Source organism: Acipenser ruthenus, chromosome 5, assembly GCF_902713425.1.
Source record: "Acipenser ruthenus chromosome 5, fAciRut3.2 maternal haplotype, whole genome shotgun sequence".
In the NCBI taxonomy this organism is placed as follows: Eukaryota; Metazoa; Chordata; class Actinopteri; order Acipenseriformes; family Acipenseridae; genus Acipenser; species Acipenser ruthenus.
In genome coordinates, this window is record NC_081193.1 from 16315091 (window position 1) to 16335964 (window position 20874).

The window sequence follows — 20874 nt, forward strand, 5'->3', positions numbered from 1 at the left end:
AGACAGCGGGTGCGTTCACGGAGATCATGAGCAGCCGGAGATCAAGAGCAGCCGCCGCAGGGGAGGGATACCATGGTAAATAGGTTACCTATTTACCATGGTATCTCTCCCCTGGGTGCGTTGTGTTTTCGTGAGCAATAATGCAGGAAAGCAGCGGGCGGGATGGCGAGCTTGTCCTGCTGCTCCAACACAAGCTACCTTAAGAGCCGGTACGATGCGGGCAATGGGTGAAGTTCGTCAGGAGTACTGCATAAAAAAACGAGTGTGTTGTCGTGGCAGTTGGTGATCAAAGAAATAAAACAAAATAAAATCAATAAATAATAATGTCATATACTTAAAGTCATACCTTTGAAGTCATAATGCATTGCAAGTGTTATTAGGGAATGTTGTGCTGTGTTTTAAAGCGCTTCAATGTGCTGCTCTGCAAGGTTTGGAGACAGCGGGTGCGTTCACGGAGATCATGAGCAGCCGGAGATCAAGAGCAGCCGCCGCAGGGGAGGGATACCATTGTAAATAGGTTACCTATTTACCATGGTATCTCTCCCCTGGGTGCGTTGTGTTTTCGTGAGCAATAATGCAGGAAAGCAGCGGGCGGGATGGCGAGCTTGTCCTGCTGCTCCAACACAAGCTACCTTAAGAGCCGGTACGATGCGGGCAATGGGTGAAGTTCGTCAGGAGTACTGCATAAAAAAACGAGTGTGTTGTCGTGGCAGTTGGTGATCAAAGAAATAAAACAAAATAAAATCAATAAATAATAATGTCATAGACTTAAAGTCATACCTTTGAAGTCATAATGCATTGCAAGTGTTATTAGGGAATGTTGTGCTGTGTTTTCAAGCGCTTCAATGTGCTGCTCTGCAAGGTTTGGAGACAGCGGGTGCGTTCACGGAGATCATGAGCAGCCGGAGATCAAGAGCAGCCGCCGCAGGGGAGGGATACCATGGTAAATAGGTTACCTATTTCAATAAATAATAATAATAGGTTACCTATTTACCATGGTATCTCTCCCCTGGGTGCGTTGTGTTTTCGTGAGCAATAATGCAGGAAAGCAGCGGGCGGGATGGCGAGCTTGTCCTGCTGCTCCAACACAAGCTACCTTAAGAGCCGGTACGATGCGGGCAATGGGTGAAGTTCGTCAGGAGTACTGCATAAAAAAACGAGTGTGTTGTCGTGGCAGTTGGTGATCAAAGAAATAAAACAAAATAAAATCAATAAATAATAATGTCATAGACTTAAAGTCATACCTTTGAAGTCATAATGCATTGCAAGTGTTATTAGGGAATGTTGTGCTGTGTTTTCAAGCGCTTCAATGTGCTGCTCTGCAAGGTTTGGAGACAGCGGGTGCGTTCACGGAGATCATGAGCAGCGGAGATCAAGAGCAGCCGCCGCAGGGGAGGGATACCATGGTAAATAGTTTACCTATTTACCATGGTATCTCTCCCCTGGGTGCGTTGTGTTTTCGTGAGCAATAATGCAGGAAAGCAGCGGGCGGGATGGCGAGCTTGTCCTGCTGCTCCAACACAAGCTACCTTAAGAGCCGGTACGATGCGGGCAATGGGTGAAGTTCGTCAGGAGTACTGCATAAAAAAACGAGTGTGTTGTCGTGGCAGTTGGTGATCAAAGAAATAAAACAAAATAAAATCAATAAATAATAATGTCATAGACTTAAAGTCATACCTTTGAAGTCATAATGCATTGCAAGTGTTATTAGGGAATGTTGTGCTGTGTTTTCAAGCGCTTCAATGTGCTGCTCTGCAAGGTTTGGAGACAGCGGGTGCGTTCACGGAGATCATGAGCAGCCGGAGATCAAGAGCAGCCGCCGCAGGGGAGGGATACCATGGTAAATAGGTTACCTATTTACCATGGTATCTCTCCCCTGGGTGCGTTGTGTTTTCGTGAGCAATAATGCAGGAAAGCAGCGGGCGGGATGGCGAGCTTGTCCTGCTGCTCCAACACAAGCTACCTTAAGAGCCGGTACGATGCGGGCAATGGGTGAAGTTCGTCAGGAGTACTGCATAAAAAAACGAGTGTGTTGTCGTGGCAGTTGGTGATCAAAGAAATAAAACAAAATAAAATCAATAAATAATAATGTCATAGACTTAAAGTCATACCTTTGAAGTCATAATGCATTGCAAGTGTTATTAGGGAATGTTGTGCTGTGTTTTCAAGCGCTTCAATGTGCTGCTCTGCAAGGTTTGGAGACAGCGGGTGCGTTCACGGAGATCATGAGCAGCCGGAGATCAAGAGCAGCCGCCGCAGGGGAGGGATACCATGGTAAATAGGTTACCTATTTACCATGGTATCTCTCCCCTGGGTGCGTTGTGTTTTCGTGAGCAATAATGCAGGAAAGCAGCGGGCGGGATGGCGAGCTTGTCCTGCTGCTCCAACACAAGCTACCTTAAGAGCCGGTACGATGCGGGCAATGGGTGAAGTTCGTCAGGAGTACTGCATAAAAAAACGAGTGTGTTGTCGTGTTGTCATCGTACCGGCTCTTAAGGTGATCAAAGAAATAAAACAAAATAAAATCAATAAATAATAATGTCATAGACTTAAAGTCATACCTTTGAAGTCATAATGCATTGCAAGTGTTATTAGGGAATGTTGTGCTGTGTTTTCAAGCGCTTCAATGTGCTGCTCTGCAAGGTTTGGAGACAGCGGGTGCGTTCACGGAGATCATGAGCAGCCGGAGATCAAGAGCAGCCGCCGCAGGGGAGGGATACCATGGTAAATAGGTTACCTATTTACCATGGTATCTCTCCCCTGGGTGCGTTGTGTTTTCGTGAGCAATAATGCAGGAAAGCAGCGGGCGGGGTGGCGAGCTTGTCCTGCTGCTCCAACACAAGCTACCTTAAGAGCCGGTACGATGCGGGCAATGGGTGAAGTTCGTCAGGAGTACTGCATAAAAAAACGAGTGTATTGTCGTGGCAGTTGGTGATCAAAGAAATAAAACAAAATAAAATCAATAAATAATAATGTCATAGACTTAAAGTCATACCTTTGAAGTCATAATGCATTGCAAGTGTTATTAGGGAATGTTGTGCTGTGTTTTCAAGCGCTTCAATGTGCTGCTCTGCAAGGTTTGGAGACAGCGGGTGCGTTCACGGAGATCAAGAGCAGCCGGAGATCAAGAGCAGCCGCCGCAGGAGAGGCATACCATGGTAAATAGGTTACCTATTTACCATGGTATCTCTCCCCTGGGTGCGTTGTGTTTTCGTGAGCAATAATGCAGGAAAGCAGCGGGCGGGATGGCGAGCTTGTCCTGCTGCTCCAACACAAGCTACCTTAAGAGCCGGTACGATGCGGGCAATGGGTGAAGTTCGTCAGGAGTACTGCATAAAAAAACGAGTGTGTTGTCGTGGCAGTTGGTGATCAAAGAAATAAAACAAAATAAAATCAATAAATAATAATGTCATAGACTTAAAGTCATACCTTTGAAGTCATAATGCATTGCAAGTGTTATTAGGGAATGTTGTGCTGTGTTTTCAAGCGCTTCAATGTGCTGCTCTGCAAGGTTTGGAGACAGCGGGTGCGTTCACGGAGATCATGAGCAGCCGGAGATCAAGAGCAGCCGCCGCAGGGGAGGGATACCATGGTAAATAGGTTACCTATTTACCATGGTATCTCTCCCCTGGGTGCGTTGTGTTTTCGTGAGCAATAATGCAGGAAAGCAGCGGGCGGGATAGCGAGCTTGTCCTGCTGCTCCAACACAAGCTACCTTAAGAGCCGGTACGATGCGGGCAATGGGTGAAGTTCGTCAGGAGTACTGCATAAAAAAACGAGTGTGTTGTCGTGTTGTCATCGTACCGGCTCTTAAGGTGATCAAAGAAATAAAACAAAATAAAATCAATAAATAATAATGTCATAGACTTAAAGTCATACCTTTGAAGTCATAATGCATTGCAAGTGTTATTAGGGAATGTTGTGCTGTGTTTTCAAGCGCTCCAATGTGCTGCTCTGCAAGGTTTGGAGACAGCGGGTGCGTTCACGGAGATCATGAGCAGCAGGAGATCAAGAGCAGCCGCCGCAGGGGAGGGATACCATGGTAAATAGGTTACCTATTTACCATGGTATCTCTCCCCTGGGTGCGTTGTGTTTTCGTGAGCAATAATGCAGGAAAGCAGCGGGCGGGGTGGCGAGTTTGTCCTGCTGCTCCAACACGAGCTACCTTAAGAGCCGGTACGATGCGGGCAATGGGTGAAGTTCGTCAGGAGTACTGCATAAAAAAACGAGTGTGTTGTCGTGGCAGTTGGTGATCAAAGAAATAAAACAAAATAAAATCAATAAATAATAATGTCATAGACTTAAAGTCATACCTTTGAAGTCATAATGCATTGCAAGTGTTATTAGGGAATGTTGTGCTGTGTTTTCAAGCGCTTCAATGTGCTGCTCTGCAAGGTTTGGAGACAGCGGGTGCGTTCACGGAGATCATGAGCAGCCGGAGATCAAGAGCAGCCGCCGCAGGGGAGGGATACCATGGTAAATAGGTTACCTATTTACCATGGTATCTCTCCCCTGGGTGCGTTGTGTTTTCGTGAGCAATAATGCAGGAAAGCAGCGGGCGGGATGGCGAGCTTGTCCTGCTGCTCCAACACAAGCTACCTTAAGAGCCGGTACGATGCGGGCAATGGGTGAAGTTCGTCAGGAGTACTGCATAAAAAAACGAGTGTGTTGTCGTGGCAGTTGGTGATCAAAGAAATAAAACAAAATAAAATCAATAAATAATAATGTCATAGACTTAAAGTCATACCTTTGAAGTCATAATGCATTGCAAGTGTTATTAGGGAATGTTGTGCTGTGTTTTCAAGCGCTTCAATGTGCTGCTCTGCAAGGTTTGGAGACAGCGGGTGCGTTCACGGAGATCATGAGCAGCCGGAGATCAAGAGCAGCCGCCGCAGGGGAGGGATACCATGGTAAATAGGTTACCTATTTACCATGGTATCTCTCCCCTGGGTGCGTTGTGTTCTCGTGAGCAATAATGCAGGAAAGCAGCGGGCGGGATAGCGAGCTTGTCCTGCTGCTCCAACACAAGCTACCTTAAGAGCCGGTACGATGCGGGCAATGGGTGAAGTTCGTCAGGAGTACTGCATAAAAAAACGAGTGTGTTGTCGTGTTGTCATCGTACCGGCTCTTAAGGTGATCAAAGAAATAAAACAAAATAAAATCAATAAATAATAATGTCATAGACTTAAAGTCATACCTTTGAAGTCATAATGCATTGCAAGTGTTATTAGGGAATGTTGTGCTGTGTTTTCAAGCGCTTCAATGTGCTGCTCTGCAAGGTTTGGAGACAGCGGGTGCGTTCACGGAGATCATGAGCAGCAGGAGATCAAGAGCAGCCGCCGCAGGGGAGGGATACCATGGTAAATAGGTTACCTATTTACCATGGTATCTCTCCCCTGGGTGCGTTGTGTTTTCGTGAGCAATAATGCAGGAAAGCAGCGGGCGGGGTGGCGAGTTTGTCCTGCTGCTCCAACACGAGCTACCTTAAGAGCCGGTACGATGCGGGCAATGGGTGAAGTTCGTCAGGAGTACTGCATAAAAAAACGAGTGTGTTGTCGTGGCAGTTGGTGATCAAAGAAATAAAACAAAATAAAATCTATAAATAATAATGTCATAGACTTAAAGTCATACCTTTGAAGTCATAATGCATTGCAAGTGTTATTAGGGAATGTTGTGCTGTGTTTTCAAGCGCTTCAATGTGCTGCTCTGCAAGGTTTGGAGACAGCGGGTGCGTTCACGGAGATCATGAGCAGCCGGAGATCAAGAGCAGCCGCCGCAGGGGAGGGATACCATGGTAAATAGGTTACCTATTTACCATGGTATCTCTCCCCTGGGTGCGTTGTGTTTTCGTGAGCAATAATGCAGGAAAGCAGCGGGCGGGATGGCGAGCTTGTCCTGCTGCTCCAACACAAGCTACCTTAAGAGCCGGTACGATGCGGGCAATGGGTGAAGTTCGTCAGGAGTACTGCATAAAAAAACGAGTGTGTTGTCGTGGCAGTTGGTGATCAAAGAAATAAAACAAAATAAAATCAATAAATAATAATGTCATAGACTTAAAGTCATACCTTTGAAGTCATAATGCATTGCAAGTGTTATTAGGGAATGTTGTGCTGTGTTTTCAAGCGCTTCAATGTGCTGCTCTGCAAGGTTTGGAGACAGCGGGTGCGTTCACGGAGATCATGAGCAGCCGGAGATCAAGAGCAGCCGCCGCAGGGGAGGGATACCATGGTAAATAGGTTACCTATTTAACATGGTATCTCTCCCCTGGGTGCGTTGTGTTTTCGTGAGCAATAATGCAGGAAAGCAGCGGGCGGGATGGCGAGCTTGTCCTGCTGCTCCAACACAAGCTACCTTAAGAGCCGGTACGATGCGGGCAATGGGTGAAGTTCGTCAGGAGTACTGCATAAAAAAACGAGTGTGTTGTCGTGGCAGTTGGTGATCAAAGAAATAAAACAAAATAAAATCAATAAATAATAATGTCATAGACTTAAAGTCATACCTTTGAAGTCATAATGAATTGCAAGTTTTATTAGGGAATGTTGTGCTGTGTTTTCAAGCGCTTCAATGTGCTGCTCTGCAAGGTTTGGAGACAGCGGGTGCGTTCACGGAGATCATGAGCAGCCGGAGATCAAGAGCAGCCGCCGCAGGGGAGGGATACCATGGTAATAGGTTACCTATTTACCATGGTATCTCTCCCCTGGGTGCGTTGTGTTTTCGTGAGCAATAATGCAGGAAAGCAGCGGGCGGGATGGCGAGCTTGTCCTGCTGCTCCAACACAAGCTACCTTAAGAGCTGGTACGATGCGGGCAATGGGTGAAGTTCGTCAGGAGTACTGCATAAAAAAACGAGTGTGTTGTCGTGGCAGTTGGTGATCAAAGAAATAAAACAAAATAAAATCAATAAATAATAATGTCATAGACTTAAAGTCATACCTTTGAAGTCATAATGCATTGCAAGTGTTATTAGGGAATGTTGTGCTGTGTTTTCAAGCGCTTCAATGTGCTGCTCTGCAAGGTTTGGAGACAGCGGGTGCGTTCACGGAGATCATGAGCAGCCGGAGATCAAGAGCAGCCATGGTATCTCTCCCCTGGGTGCGTTGTGTTTTCGTGAGCAATAATGCAGGAAAGCAGCGGGCGGGATGGCGAGCTTGTCCTGCTGCTCCAACACAAGCTACCTTAAGAGCCGGTACGATGCGGGCAATGGGTGAAGTTCGTCAGGAGTACTGCATAAAAAAACGAGTGTGTTGTCGTGGCAGTTGGTGATCAAAGAAATAAAACAAAATAAAATCATTAAATAATAATGTCATAGACTTAAAGTCATACCTTTGAAGTCATAATGCATTGCAAGTGTTATTAGGGAATGTTGTGCTGTGTTTTCAAGCGCTTCAATGTGCTGCTCTGCAAGGTTTGGAGACAGCGGGTGCGTTCACGGAGATCAAGAGCAGCCGGAGATCAAGAGCAGCCGCCGCAGGGGAGGGATACCATGGTAAATAGGTTACCTATTTACCATGGTATCTCTCCCCTGGGTGCGTTGTGTTTTGGTGAGCAATAATGCAGGAAAGCAGCGGGCGGGATGGCGAGCTTGTCCTGCTGCTCCAACACAAGCTACCTTAAGAGCCGGTACGATGCGGGCAATGGGTGAAGTTCGTCAGGAGTACTGCATAAAAAAAACGAGTGTGTTGTCGTGGCAGTTGGTGATCAAAGAAATAAAACAAAATAAAATCAATAAATAATAATGTCATAGACTTAAAGTCATACCTTTGAAGTCATAATGCATTGCAAGTGTTATTAGGGAATGATGTGCTGTGTTTTCAAGCGCTTCAATGTGCTGCTCTGCAAGGTTTGGAGACAGCGGGTGCGTTCACGGAGATCATGAGCAGCCGGAGATCAAGAGCAGCCGCCGCAGGGGAGGGATACCATGGTAAATAGGTTACCTATTTACCATGGTATCTCTCCCCTGGGTGCGTTGTGTTTTGGTGAGCAATAATGCAGGAAAGCAGCGGGCGGGATGGCGAGCTTGTCCTTCTGCTCCAACACAAGTTACCTTAAGAGCCGGTACGATGCGGGCAATGGGTGAAGTTCGTCAGGAGTACTGCATAAAAAAAACGAGTGTGTTGTCGTGGCAGTTGGTGATCAAAGAAATAAAACAAAATAAAATCAATAAATAATAATGTCATAGACTTAAAGTCATACCTTTGAAGTCATAATGCATTGCAAGTGTTATTAGGGAATGATGTGCTGTGTTTTCAAGCGCTTCAATGTGCTGCTCTGCAAGGTTTGGAGACAGCGGGTGCGTTCACGGAGATCATGAGCAGCCGGAGATCAAGAGCAGCCGCCGCAGGGGAGGGATACCATGGTAATAGGTTACCTATTTACCATGGTATCTCTCCCCTGGGTGCGTTGTGTTTTCGTGAGCAATAATGCAGGAAAGCAGCGGGCGGGATGGCGAGCTTGTCCTGCTGCTCCAACACAAGCTACCTTAAGAGCTGGTACGATGCGGGCAATGGGTGAAGTTCGTCAGGAGTACTGCATAAAAAAACGAGTGTGTTGTCGTGGCAGTTGGTGATCAAAGAAATAAAACAAAATAAAATCAATAAATAATAATGTCATAGACTTAAAGTCATACCTTTGAAGTCATAATGCATTGCAAGTGTTATTAGGGAATGTTGTGCTGTGTTTTCAAGCGCTTCAATGTGCTGCTCTGCAAGGTTTGGAGACAGCGGGTGCGTTCACGGAGATCATGAGCAGCCGGAGATCAAGAGCAGCCATGGTATCTCTCCCCTGGGTGCGTTGTGTTTTCGTGAGCAATAATGCAGGAAAGCAGCGGGCGGGATGGCGAGCTTGTCCTGCTGCTCCAACACAAGCTACCTTAAGAGCCGGTACGATGCGGGCAATGGGTGAAGTTCGTCAGGAGTACTGCATAAAAAAACGAGTGTGTTGTCGTGGCAGTTGGTGATCAAAGAAATAAAACAAAATAAAATCATTAAATAATAATGTCATAGACTTAAAGTCATACCTTTGAAGTCATAATGCATTGCAAGTGTTATTAGGGAATGTTGTGCTGTGTTTTCAAGCGCTTCAATGTGCTGCTCTGCAAGGTTTGGAGACAGCGGGTGCGTTCACGGAGATCAAGAGCAGCCGGAGATCAAGAGCAGCCGCCGCAGGGGAGGGATACCATGGTAAATAGGTTACCTATTTACCATGGTATCTCTCCCCTGGGTGCGTTGTGTTTTGGTGAGCAATAATGCAGGAAAGCAGCGGGCGGGATGGCGAGCTTGTCCTGCTGCTCCAACACAAGCTACCTTAAGAGCCGGTACGATGCGGGCAATGGGTGAAGTTCGTCAGGAGTACTGCATAAAAAAAACGAGTGTGTTGTCGTGGCAGTTGGTGATCAAAGAAATAAAACAAAATAAAATCAATAAATAATAATGTCATAGACTTAAAGTCATACCTTTGAAGTCATAATGCATTGCAAGTGTTATTAGGGAATGATGTGCTGTGTTTTCAAGCGCTTCAATGTGCTGCTCTGCAAGGTTTGGAGACAGCGGGTGCGTTCACGGAGATCATGAGCAGCCGGAGATCAAGAGCAGCCGCCGCAGGGGAGGGATACCATGGTAAATAGGTTACCTATTTACCATGGTATCTCTCCCCTGGGTGCGTTGTGTTTTGGTGAGCAATAATGCAGGAAAGCAGCGGGCGGGATGGCGAGCTTGTCCTTCTGCTCCAACACAAGTTACCTTAAGAGCCGGTACGATGCGGGCAATGGGTGAAGTTCGTCAGGAGTACTGCATAAAAAAAACGAGTGTGTTGTCGTGGCAGTTGGTGATCAAAGAAATAAAACAAAATAAAATCAATAAATAATAATGTCATAGACTTAAAGTCATACCTTTGAAGTCATAATGCATTGCAAGTGTTATTAGGGAATGATGTGCTGTGTTTTCAAGCGCTTCAATGTGCTGCTCTGCAAGGTTTGGAGACAGCGGGTGCGTTCACGGAGATCATGAGCAGCCGGAGATCAAGAGCAGCCGCCGCAGGGGAGGGATACCATGGTAAATAGGTTACCTATTTACCATGGTATCTCTCCCCTGGGTGCGTTGTGTTTTCGTGAGCAATAATGCAGGAAAGCAGCGGGCGGGATGGCGAGCTTGTCCTGCTGCTCCAACACAAGCTACCTTAAGAGCCGGTACGATGCAGGCAATGGGTGAAGTTCGTCAGGAGTACTGCATAAAAAAAACGAGTGTGTTGTCGTGGCAGTTGGTAATCAAAGAAATAAAACAAAATAAAATCAATAAATAATAATGTCATAGACTTAAAGTCATACCTTTGAAGTCATAATGCATTGCAAGTGTTATTAGGGAATGTTGTGCTGTGTTTTCAAGCGCTTCAATGTGCTGCTCTGCAAGGTTTGGAGACAGCGGGTGCGTTCACGGAGATCATGAGCAGCCGGAGATCAAGAGCAGCCGCCGCAGGGGAGGGATACCATGGTAAATAGGTTACCTATTTACCATGGTATCTCTCCCCTGGGTGCATTGTGTTTTCGTGAGCAATAATGCAGGAAAGCAGCGGGCGGGATGGCGAGCTTGTCCTGCTGCTCCAACACAAGCTACCTTAAGAGCCGGTACGATGCGGGCAATGGGTGAAGTTCGTCAGGAGTACTGCATAAAAAAACGAGTGTGTTGTCGTGGCAGTTGGTGATCAAAGAAATAAAACAAAATAAAATCAATAAATAATAATGTCATAGACTTAAAGTCATACCTTTGAAGTCATAATGCATTGCAAGTGTTATTAGGGAATGTTGTGCTGTTTTTTCAAGCGCTTCAATGTGCTGCTCTGCAAGGTTTGGAGACAGCGGGTGCGTTCACGGAGATCATGAGCAGCCGGAGATCAAGAGCAGCCGCCGCAGGGGAGGGATACCATGGTAAATAGGTTACCTATTTACCATGGTATCTCTCCCCTGGGTGCGTTGTGTTTTCGTGAGCAATAATGCAGGAAAGCAGCGGGCGGGATGGCGAGCTTGTCCTGCTGCTCCAACACAAGCTACCTTAAGAGCCGGTACGATGCGGGCAATGGGTGAAGTTCGTCAGGAGTACTGCATAAAAAAACGAGTGTGTTGTCGTGGCAGTTGGTGATCAAAGAAATAAAACAAAATAAAATCAATAAATAATAATGTCATAGACTTAAAGTCATACCTTTGAAGTCATAATGCATTGCAAGTGTTATTAGGGAATGTTGTGCTGTGTTTTCAAGCGCTTCAATGTGCTGCTCTGCAAGGTTTGGAGACAGCGGGTGCGTTCACGGAGATCATGAGCAGCCGGAGATCAAGAGCAGCCGCCGCAGGGGAGGGATACCATGGTAAATAGGTTACCTATTTCAATAAATAATAATAATAGGTTACCTATTTACCATGGTATCTCTCCCCTGGGTGCGTTGTGTTTTCGTGAGCAATAATGCAGGAAAGCAGCGGGCGGGATGGCGAGCTTGTCCTGCTGCTCCAACACAAGCTACCTTAAGAGCCGGTACGATGCGGGCAATGGGTGAAGTTCGTCAGGAGTACTGCATAAAAAAACGAGTGTGTTGTCGTGGCAGTTGGTGATCAAAGAAATAAAACAAAATAAAATCAATAAATAATAGTGTCATAGACTTAAAGTCATACCTTTGAAGTCATAATGCATTTCAAGTGTTATTAGGGAATGTTGTGCTGTGTTTTCAAGCGCTTCAATGTGCTGCTCTGCAAGGTTTGGAGACAGCGGGTGCGTTCACGGATATCATGAGCAGCCGGAGATCAAGAGCAGCCGCCGCAGGGGAGGGATACCATGGTAAATAGGTTACCTATTTACCATGGTATCTCTCCCCTGGGTGCATTGTGTTTTCGTGAGCAATAATGCAGGAAAGCAGCGGGCGGGATGGCGAGCTTGTCCTGCTGCTCCAACACAAGCTACCTTAAGAGCCGGTACGATGCGGGCAATGGGTGAAGTTCGTCAGGAGTACTGCATAAAAAAAACGAGTGTGTTGTCGTGGCAGTTGGTGATCAAAGAAATAAAACAAAATAAAATCAATAAATAATAATGTCATAGACTTAAAGTCATACCTTTGAAGTCATAATGCATTGCAAGTGTTATTAGGGAATGTTGTGCTGTGTTTTCAAGCGCTTCAATGTGCTGCTCTGCAAGGTTTGGAGACAGCGGGTGCGTTCACGGAGATCATGAGCAGCCGGAGATCAAGAGCAGCCGCCGCAGGGGAGGGATACCATGGTAAATAGGTTACCTATTTACCATGGTATCTCTCCCCTGGGTGCGTTGTGTTTTCGTGAGCAATAATGCAGGAAAGCAGCGGGCGGGATGGCGAGCTTGTCCTGCTGCTCCAACACAAGCTACCTTAAGAGCCGGTACGATGCGGGCAATGGGTGAAGTTCGTCAGGAGTACTGCATAAAAAAACGAGTGTGTTGTCGTGGCAGTTGGTGATCAAAGAAATAAAACAAAATAAAATCAATAAATAATAATGTCATAGACTTAAAGTCATACCTTTGAAGTCATAATGCATTGCAAGTGTTATTAGGGAATGTTGTGCTGTGTTTTCAAGCGCTTCAATGTGCTGCTCTGCAAGGTTTGGAGACAGCGGGTGCGTTCACGGAGATCATGAGCAGCCGGAGATCAAGAGCAGCCGCCGCAGGGGAGGGATACCATGGTAAATAGGTTACCTATTTACCATGGTATCTCTCCCCTGGGTGCATTGTGTTTTCGTGAGCAATAATGCAGGAAAGCAGCGGGCGGGATGGCGAGCTTGTCCTGCTGCTCCAACACAAGCTACCTTAAGAGCCGGTACGATGCGGGCAATGGGTGAAGTTCGTCAGGAGTACTGCATAAAAAAAACGAGTGTGTTGTCGTGGCAGTTGGTGATCAAAGAAATAAAACAAAATAAAATCAATAAATAATAATGTCATAGACTTAAAGTCATACCTTTGAAGTCATAATGCATTGCAAGTGTTATTAGGGAATGTTGTGCTGTGTTTTCAAGCGCTTCAATGTGCTGCTCTGCAAGGTTTGGAGACAGCGGGTGCGTTCACGGAGATCATGAGCAGCCGGAGATCAAGAGCAGCCGCCGCAGGGGAGGGATACCATGGTAAATAGGTTACCTATTTACCATGGTATCTCTCCCCTGGGTGCGTTGTGTTTTCGTGAGCAATAATGCAGGAAAGCAGCGGGCGGGATGGCGAGCTTGTCCTGCTGCTCCAACACAAGCTACCTTAAGAGCCGGTACGATGCGGGCAATGGGTGAAGTTCGTCAGGAGTACTGCATAAAAAAACGAGTGTGTTGTCGTGGCAGTTGGTGATCAAAGAAATAAAACAAAATAAAATCAATAAATAATAATGTCATAGACTTAAAGTCATACCTTTGAAGTCATAATGCATTGCAAGTGTTATTAGGGAATGTTGTGCTGTGTTTTCAAGCGCTTCAATGTGCTGCTCTGCAAGGTTTGGAGACAGCGGGTGCGTTCACGGAGATCATGAGCAGCGGAGATCAAGAGCAGCCGCCGCAGGGGAGGGATACCATGGTAAATAGTTTACCTATTTACCATGGTATCTCTCCCCTGGGTGCATTGTGTTTTCGTGAGCAATAATGCAGGAAAGCAGCGGGCGGGATGGCGAGCTTGTCCTGCTGCTCCAACACAAGCTACCTTAAGAGCCGGTACGATGCGGGCAATGGGTGAAGTTCGTCAGGAGTACTGCATAAAAAAACTAGTGTGTTGTCGTGGCAGTTGGTGATCAAAGAAATAAAACAAAATAAAATCAATAAATAATAATGTCATAGACTTAAAGTCATACCTTTGAAGTCATAATGCATTGCAAGTGTTATTAGGGAATGTTGTGCTGTGTTTTCAAGCGCTTCAATGTGCTGCTCTGCAAGGTTTGGAGACAGCGGGTGCGTTCACGGAGATCATGAGCAGCCGGAGATCAAGAGCAGCCGCCGCAGGGGAGGGATACCATGGTAAATAGGTTACCTATTAGGTTACCTATTTACCATGGTATCTCTCCCCTGGGTGTATTGTGTTTTCGTGAGCAATAATGCAGGAAAGCAGCGGGCGGGATGGCGAGCTTGTCCTGCTGCTCCAACACAAGCTACCTTAAGAGCCGGTACGATGCGGGCAATGGGTGAAGTTCGTCAGGAGTACTGCATAAAAAAAACGAGTGTGTTGTCGTGGCAGTTGGTGATCAAAGAAATAAAACAAAATAAAATCAATAAATAATAATGTCATAGACTTAAAGTCATACCTTTGAAGTCATAATGCATTGCAAGTGTTATTAGGGAATGTTGTGCTGTGTTTTCAAGCGCTTCAATGTGCTGCTCTGCAAGGTTTGGAGACAGCGGGTGCGTTCACGGAGATCATGAGCAGCCGGAGATCAAGAGCAGCCGCCGCAGGGGAGGGATACCATGGTAAATAGGTTACCTATTTACCATGGTATCTCTCCCCTGGGTGCGTTGTGTTTTCGTGAGCAATAATGCAGGAAAGCAGCGGGCGGGATGGCGAGCTTGTCCTGCTGCTCCAACACAAGCTACCTTAAGAGCCGGTACGATGCGGGCAATGGGTGAAGTTCGTCAGGAGTACTGCATAAAAAAACGAGTGTGTTGTCGTGGCAGTTGGTGATCAAAGAAATAAAACAAAATAAAATCAATAAATAATAATGTCATAGACTTAAAGTCATACCTTTGAAGTCATAATGCATTGCAAGTGTTATTAGGGAATGTTGTGCTGTGTTTTCAAGCGCTTCAATGTGCTGCTCTGCAAGGTTTGGAGACAGCGGGTGCGTTCACAGAGATCATGAGCAGCCGGAGATCAAGAGCAGCCGCCGCAGGGGAGGGATACCATGGTAAATAGGTTACCTATTTCAATAAATAATAATAATAGGTTACCTATTTACCATGGTATCTCTCCCCTGGGTGCGTTGTGTTTTCGTGAGCAATAATGCAGGAAAGCAGCGGGCGGGATGGCGAGCTTGTCCTGCTGCTCCAACACAAGCTACCTTAAGAGCCGGTACGATGCGGGCAATGGGTGAAGTTCGTCAGGAGTACTGCATAAAAAAACGAGTGTGTTGTCGTGGCAGTTGGTGATCAAAGAAATAAAACAAAATAAAATCAATAAATAATAGTGTCATAGACTTAAAGTCATACCTTTGAAGTCATAATGCATTTTAAGTGTTATTAGGGAATGTTGTGCTGTGTTTTCAAGCGCTTCAATGTGCTGCTCTGCAAGGTTTGGAGACAGCGGGTGCGTTCACGGATATCATGAGCAGCCGGAGATCAAGAGCAGCCGCCGCAGGGGAGGGATACCATGGTAAATAGGTTACCTATTTACCATGGTATCTCTCCCCTGGGTGCATTGTGTTTTCGTGAGCAATAATGCAGGAAAGCAGCGGGCGGGATGGCGAGCTTGTCCTGCTGCTCCAACACAAGCTACCTTAAGAGCCGGTACGATGCGGGCAATGGGTGAAGTTCGTCAGGAGTACTGCATAAAAAAAACGAGTGTGTTGTCGTGGCAGTTGGTGATCAAAGAAATAAAACAAAATAAAATCAATAAATAATAATGTCATAGACTTAAAGTCATACCTTTGAAGTCATAATGCATTGCAAGTGTTATTAGGGAATGTTGTGCTGTGTTTTCAAGCGCTTCAATGTGCTGCTCTGCAAGGTTTGGAGACAGCGGGTGCGTTCACGGAGATCATGAGCAGCCGGAGATCAAGAGCAGCCGCCGCAGGGGAGGGATACCATGGTAAATAGGTTACCTATTTACCATGGTATCTCTCCCCTGGGTGCGTTGTGTTTTCGTGAGCAATAATGCAGGAAAGCAGCGGGCGGGATGGCGAGCTTGTCCTGCTGCTCCAACACAAGCTACCTTAAGAGCCGGTACGATGCGGGCAATGGGTGAAGTTCGTCAGGAGTACTGCATAAAAAAACGAGTGTGTTGTCGTGGCAGTTGGTGATCAAAGAAATAAAACAAAATAAAATCAATAAATAATAATGTCATAGACTTAAAGTCATACCTTTGAAGTCATAATGCATTGCAAGTGTTATTAGGGAATGTTGTGCTGTGTTTTCAAGCGCTTCAATGTGCTGCTCTGCAAGGTTTGGAGACAGCGGGTGCGTTCACGGAGATCATGAGCAGCCGGAGATCAAGAGCAGCCGCCGCAGGGGAGGGATACCATGGTAAATAGGTTACCTATTTCAATAAATAATAATAATAGGTTACCTATTTACCATGGTATCTCTCCCCTGGGTGCGTTGTGTTTCCGTGAGCAATAATGCAGGAAAGCAGCGGGCGGGATGGCGAGCTTGTCCTGCTGCTCCAACACAAGCTACCTTAAGAGCCGGTACGATGCGGGCAATGGGTGAAGTTCGTCAGGAGTACTGCATAAAAAACGAGTGTGTTGTCGTGGCAGTTGGTGATCAAAGAAATAAAACAAAATAAAATCAATAAATAATAATGTCATAGACTTAAAGTCATACCTTTGAAGTCATAATGCATTGCAAGTGTTATTAGGGAATGTTGTGCTGTGTTTTCAAGCGCTTCAATGTGCTGCTCTGCAAGGTTTGGAGACAGCGGGTGCGTTCACGGAGATCATGAGCAGCCGGAGATCAAGAGCAGCCGCCGCAGGGGAGGGATACCATGGTAAATAGGTTACCTATTTACCATGGTATCTCTCCCCTGGGTGCGTTGTGTTTTCGTGAGCAATAATGCAGGAAAGCAGCGGGCGGGATGGCGAGCTTGTCCTGCTGCTCCAACACAAGCTACCTTAAGAGCCGGTACGATGCGGGCAATGGGTGAAGTTCGTCAGGAGTACTGCATAAAAAAACGAGTGTGTTGTCGTGGCAGTTGGTGATCAAAGAAATAAAACAAAATAAAATCAATAAATAATAATGTCATAGACTTAAAGTCATACCTTTGAAGTCATAATGCATTGCAAGTGTTATTAGGGAATGTTGTGCTGTGTTTTCAAGCGCTTCAATGTGCTGCTCTGCAAGGTTTGGAGACAGCGGGTGCGTTCACGGAGATCATGAGCAGCCGGAGATCAAGAGCAGCCGCCGCAGGGGAGGGATACCATGGTAAATAGGTTACCTATTTACCATGGTATCTCTCCCCTGGGTGCGTTGTGTTTTCGTGAGCAATAATGCAGGAAAGCAGCGGGCGGGATGGCGAGCTTGTCCTGCTGCTCCAACACAAGCTACCTTAAGAGCCGGTACGATGCGGGCAATGGGTGAAGTTCGTCAGGAGTACTGCATAAAAAAACGAGTGTGTTGTCGTGGCAGTTGGTGATCAAAGAAATAAAACAAAATAAAATCAATAAATAATAATGTCATAGACTTAAAGTCATACCTTTGAAGTCATAATGCATTGCAAGTGTTATTAGGGAATGTTGTGCTGTGTTTTCAAGCGCTTCAATGTGCTGCTCTGCAAGGTTTGGAGACAGCGGGTGCGTTCACGGAGATCATGAGCAGCCGGAGATCAAGAGCAGCCGCCGCAGGGGAGGGATACCATGGTAAATAGGTTACCTATTTACCATGGTATCTCTCCCCTGGGTGCGTTGTGTTTTCGTGAGCAATAATGCAGGAAAGCAGCGGGCGGGATGGCGAGCTTGTCCTGCTGCTCCAACACAAGCTACCTTAAGAGCCGGTACGATGCGGGCAATGGGTGAAGTTCGTCAGGAGTACTGCATAAAAAAACGAGTGTGTTGTCGTGGCAGTTGGTGATCAAAGAAATAAAACAAAATAAAATCAATAAATAATAATGTCATAGACTTAAAGTCATACCTTTGAAGTCATAATGCATTGCAAGTGTTATTAGGGAATGTTGTGCTGTGTTTTCAAGCGCTTCAATGTGCTGCTCTGCAAGGTTTGGAGACAGCGGGTGCGTTCACGGAGATCATGAGCAGCCGGAGATCAAGAGCAGCCGCCGCAGGGGAGGGATACCATGGTAAATAGGTTACCTATTTACCATGGTATCTCTCCCCTGGGTGCGTTGTGTTTTCGTGAGCAATAATGCAGGAAAGCAGCGGGCGGGATGGCGAGCTTGTCCTGCTGCTCCAACACAAGCTACCTTAAGAGCCGGTACGATGCGGGCAATGGGTGAAGTTCGTCAGGAGTACTGCATAAAAAAACGAGTGTGTTGTCGTGGCAGTTGGTGATCAAAGAAATAAAACAAAATAAAATCAATAAATAATAATGTCATAGACTTAAAGTCATACCTTTGAAGTCATAATGCATTGCAAGTGTTATTAGGGAATGTTGTGCTGTGTTTTCAAGCGCTTCAATGTGCTGCTCTGCAAGGTTTGGAGACAGCGGGTGCGTTCACGGAGATCATGAGCAGCCGGAGATCAAGAGCAGCCGCCGCAGGGGAGGGATACCATGGTAAATAGGTTACCTATTTACCATGGTATCTCTCCCCTGGGTGCGTTGTGTTTTCGTGAGCAATAATGCAGGAAAGCAGCGGGCGGGATGGCGAGCTTGTCCTGCTGCTCCAACACAAGCTACCTTAAGAGCCGGTACGATGCGGGCAATGGGTGAAGTTCGTCAGGAGTACTGCATAAAAAAACGAGTGTGTTGTCGTGGCAGTTGGTGATCAAAGAAATAAAACAAAATAAAATCAATAAATAATAATGTCATAGACTTAAAGTCATACCTTTGAAGTCATAATGCATTGCAAGTGTTATTAGGGAATGTTGTGCTGTGTTTTCAAGCGCTTCAATGTGCTGCTCTGCAAGGTTTGGAGACAGCGGGTGCGTTCACGGAGATCATGAGCAGCCGGAGATCAAGAGCAGCCGCCGCAGGGGAGGGATACCATGGTAAATAGGTTACCTATTTCAATAAATAATAATAATAGGTTACCTATTTACCATGGTATCTCTCCCCTGGGTGCGTTGTGTTTTCGTGAGCAATAATGCAGGAAAGCAGCGGGCGGGATGGCGAGCTTGTCCTGCTGCTCCAACACAAGCTACCTTAAGAGCCGGTACGATGCGGGCAATGGGTGAAGTTCGTCAGGAGTACTGCATAAAAAAACGAGTGTGTTGTCGTGGCAGTTGGTGATCAAAGAAATAAAACAAAATAAAATCAATAAATAATAGTGTCATAGACTTAAAGTCATACCTTTGAAGTCATAATGCATTTCAAGTGTTATTAGGGAATGTTGTGCTGTGTTTTCAAGCGCTTCAATGTGCTGCTCTGCAAGGTTTGGAGACAGCGGGTGCGTTCACGGATATCATGAGCAGCCGGAGATCAAGAGCAGCCGCCGCAGGGGAGGGATACCATGGTAAATAGGTTACCTATTTACCATGGTATCTCTCCCCTGGGTGCATTGTGTTTTCGTGAGCAATAATGCAGGAAAGCAGCGGGCGGGATGGCGAGCTTGTCCTGCTGCTCAAACACAAGCTACCTTAAGAGCCGGTACGATGCGGGCAATGGGTGAAGTTCGTCAGGAGTACTGCATAAAAAAAACGAGTGTGTTGTCGTGGCAGTTGGTGATCAAAGAAATAAAACAAAATAAAATCAATAAATAATAATGTCATAGACTTAAAGTCATACCTTTGAAGTCATAATGCATTGCAAGTGTTATTAGGGAATGTTGTGCTGTGTTTTCAAGCGCTTCAATGTGCTGCTCTGCAAGGTTTGGAGACAGCGGGTGCGTTCACGGAGATCATGAGCAGCCGGAGATCAAGAGCAGCCGCCGCAGGGGAGGGATACCATGGTAAATAGGTTACCTATTTACCATGGTATCTCTCCCCTGGGTGCGTTGTGTTTTCGTGAGCAATAATGCAGGAAAGCAGCGGGCGGGATGGCGAGCTTGTCCTGCTGCTCCAACACAAGCTACCTTAAGAGCCGGTACGATGCGGGCAATGGGTGAAGTTCGTCAGGAGTACTGCATAAAAAAACGAGTGTGTTGTCGTGGCAGTTGGTGATCAAAGAAATAAAACAAAATAAAATCAATAAATAATAATGTCATAGACTTAAAGTCATACCTTTGAAGTCATAATGCATTGCAAGTGTTATTAGGGAATGTTGTGCTGTGTTTTCAAGCGCTTCAATGTGCTGCTCTGCAAGGTTTGGAGACAGCGGGTGCGTTCACGGAGATCATGAGCAGCCGGAGATCAAGAGCAGCCGCCGCAGGGGAGGGATACCATGGTAAATAGGTTACCTATTTCAATAAATAATAATAATAGGTTACCTATTTACCATGGTATCTCTCCCCTGGGTGCGTTGTGTTTTCGTGAGCAATAATGCAGGAAAGCAGCGGGCGGGATGGCGAGCTTGTCCTGCTGCTCCAACACAAGCTACCTTAAGAGCCGGTACGATGCGGGCAATGGGTGAAGTTCGTCAGGAGTACTGCATAAAAAACGAGTGTGTTGTCGTGGCAGTTGGTGATCAAAGAAATAAAACAAAATAAAATCAATAAATAATAATGTCATAGACTTAAAGTCATACCTTTGAAGTCATAATGCATTGCAAGTGTTATTAGGGAATGTTGTGCTGTGTTTTCAAGCGCTTCAATGTGCTGCTCTGCAAGGTTTGGAGACAGCGGGTGCGTTCACGGAGATCATGAGCAGCCGGAGATCAAGAGCAGCCGCCGCAGGGGAGGGATACCATGGTAAATAGGTTACCTATTTACAATGGTATCTCTCCCCTGGGTGCGTTGTGTTTTCGTGAGCAATAATGCAGGAAAGCAGCGGGCGGGATGGCGAGCTTGTCCTGCTGCTCCAACACAAGCTACCTTAAGAGCCGGTACGATGCGGGCAATGGGTGAAGTTCGTCAGGAGTACTGCATAAAAAAAACGAGTGTGTTGTCGTGGCAGTTGGTGATCAAAGAAATAAAACAAAATAAAATCAATAAAT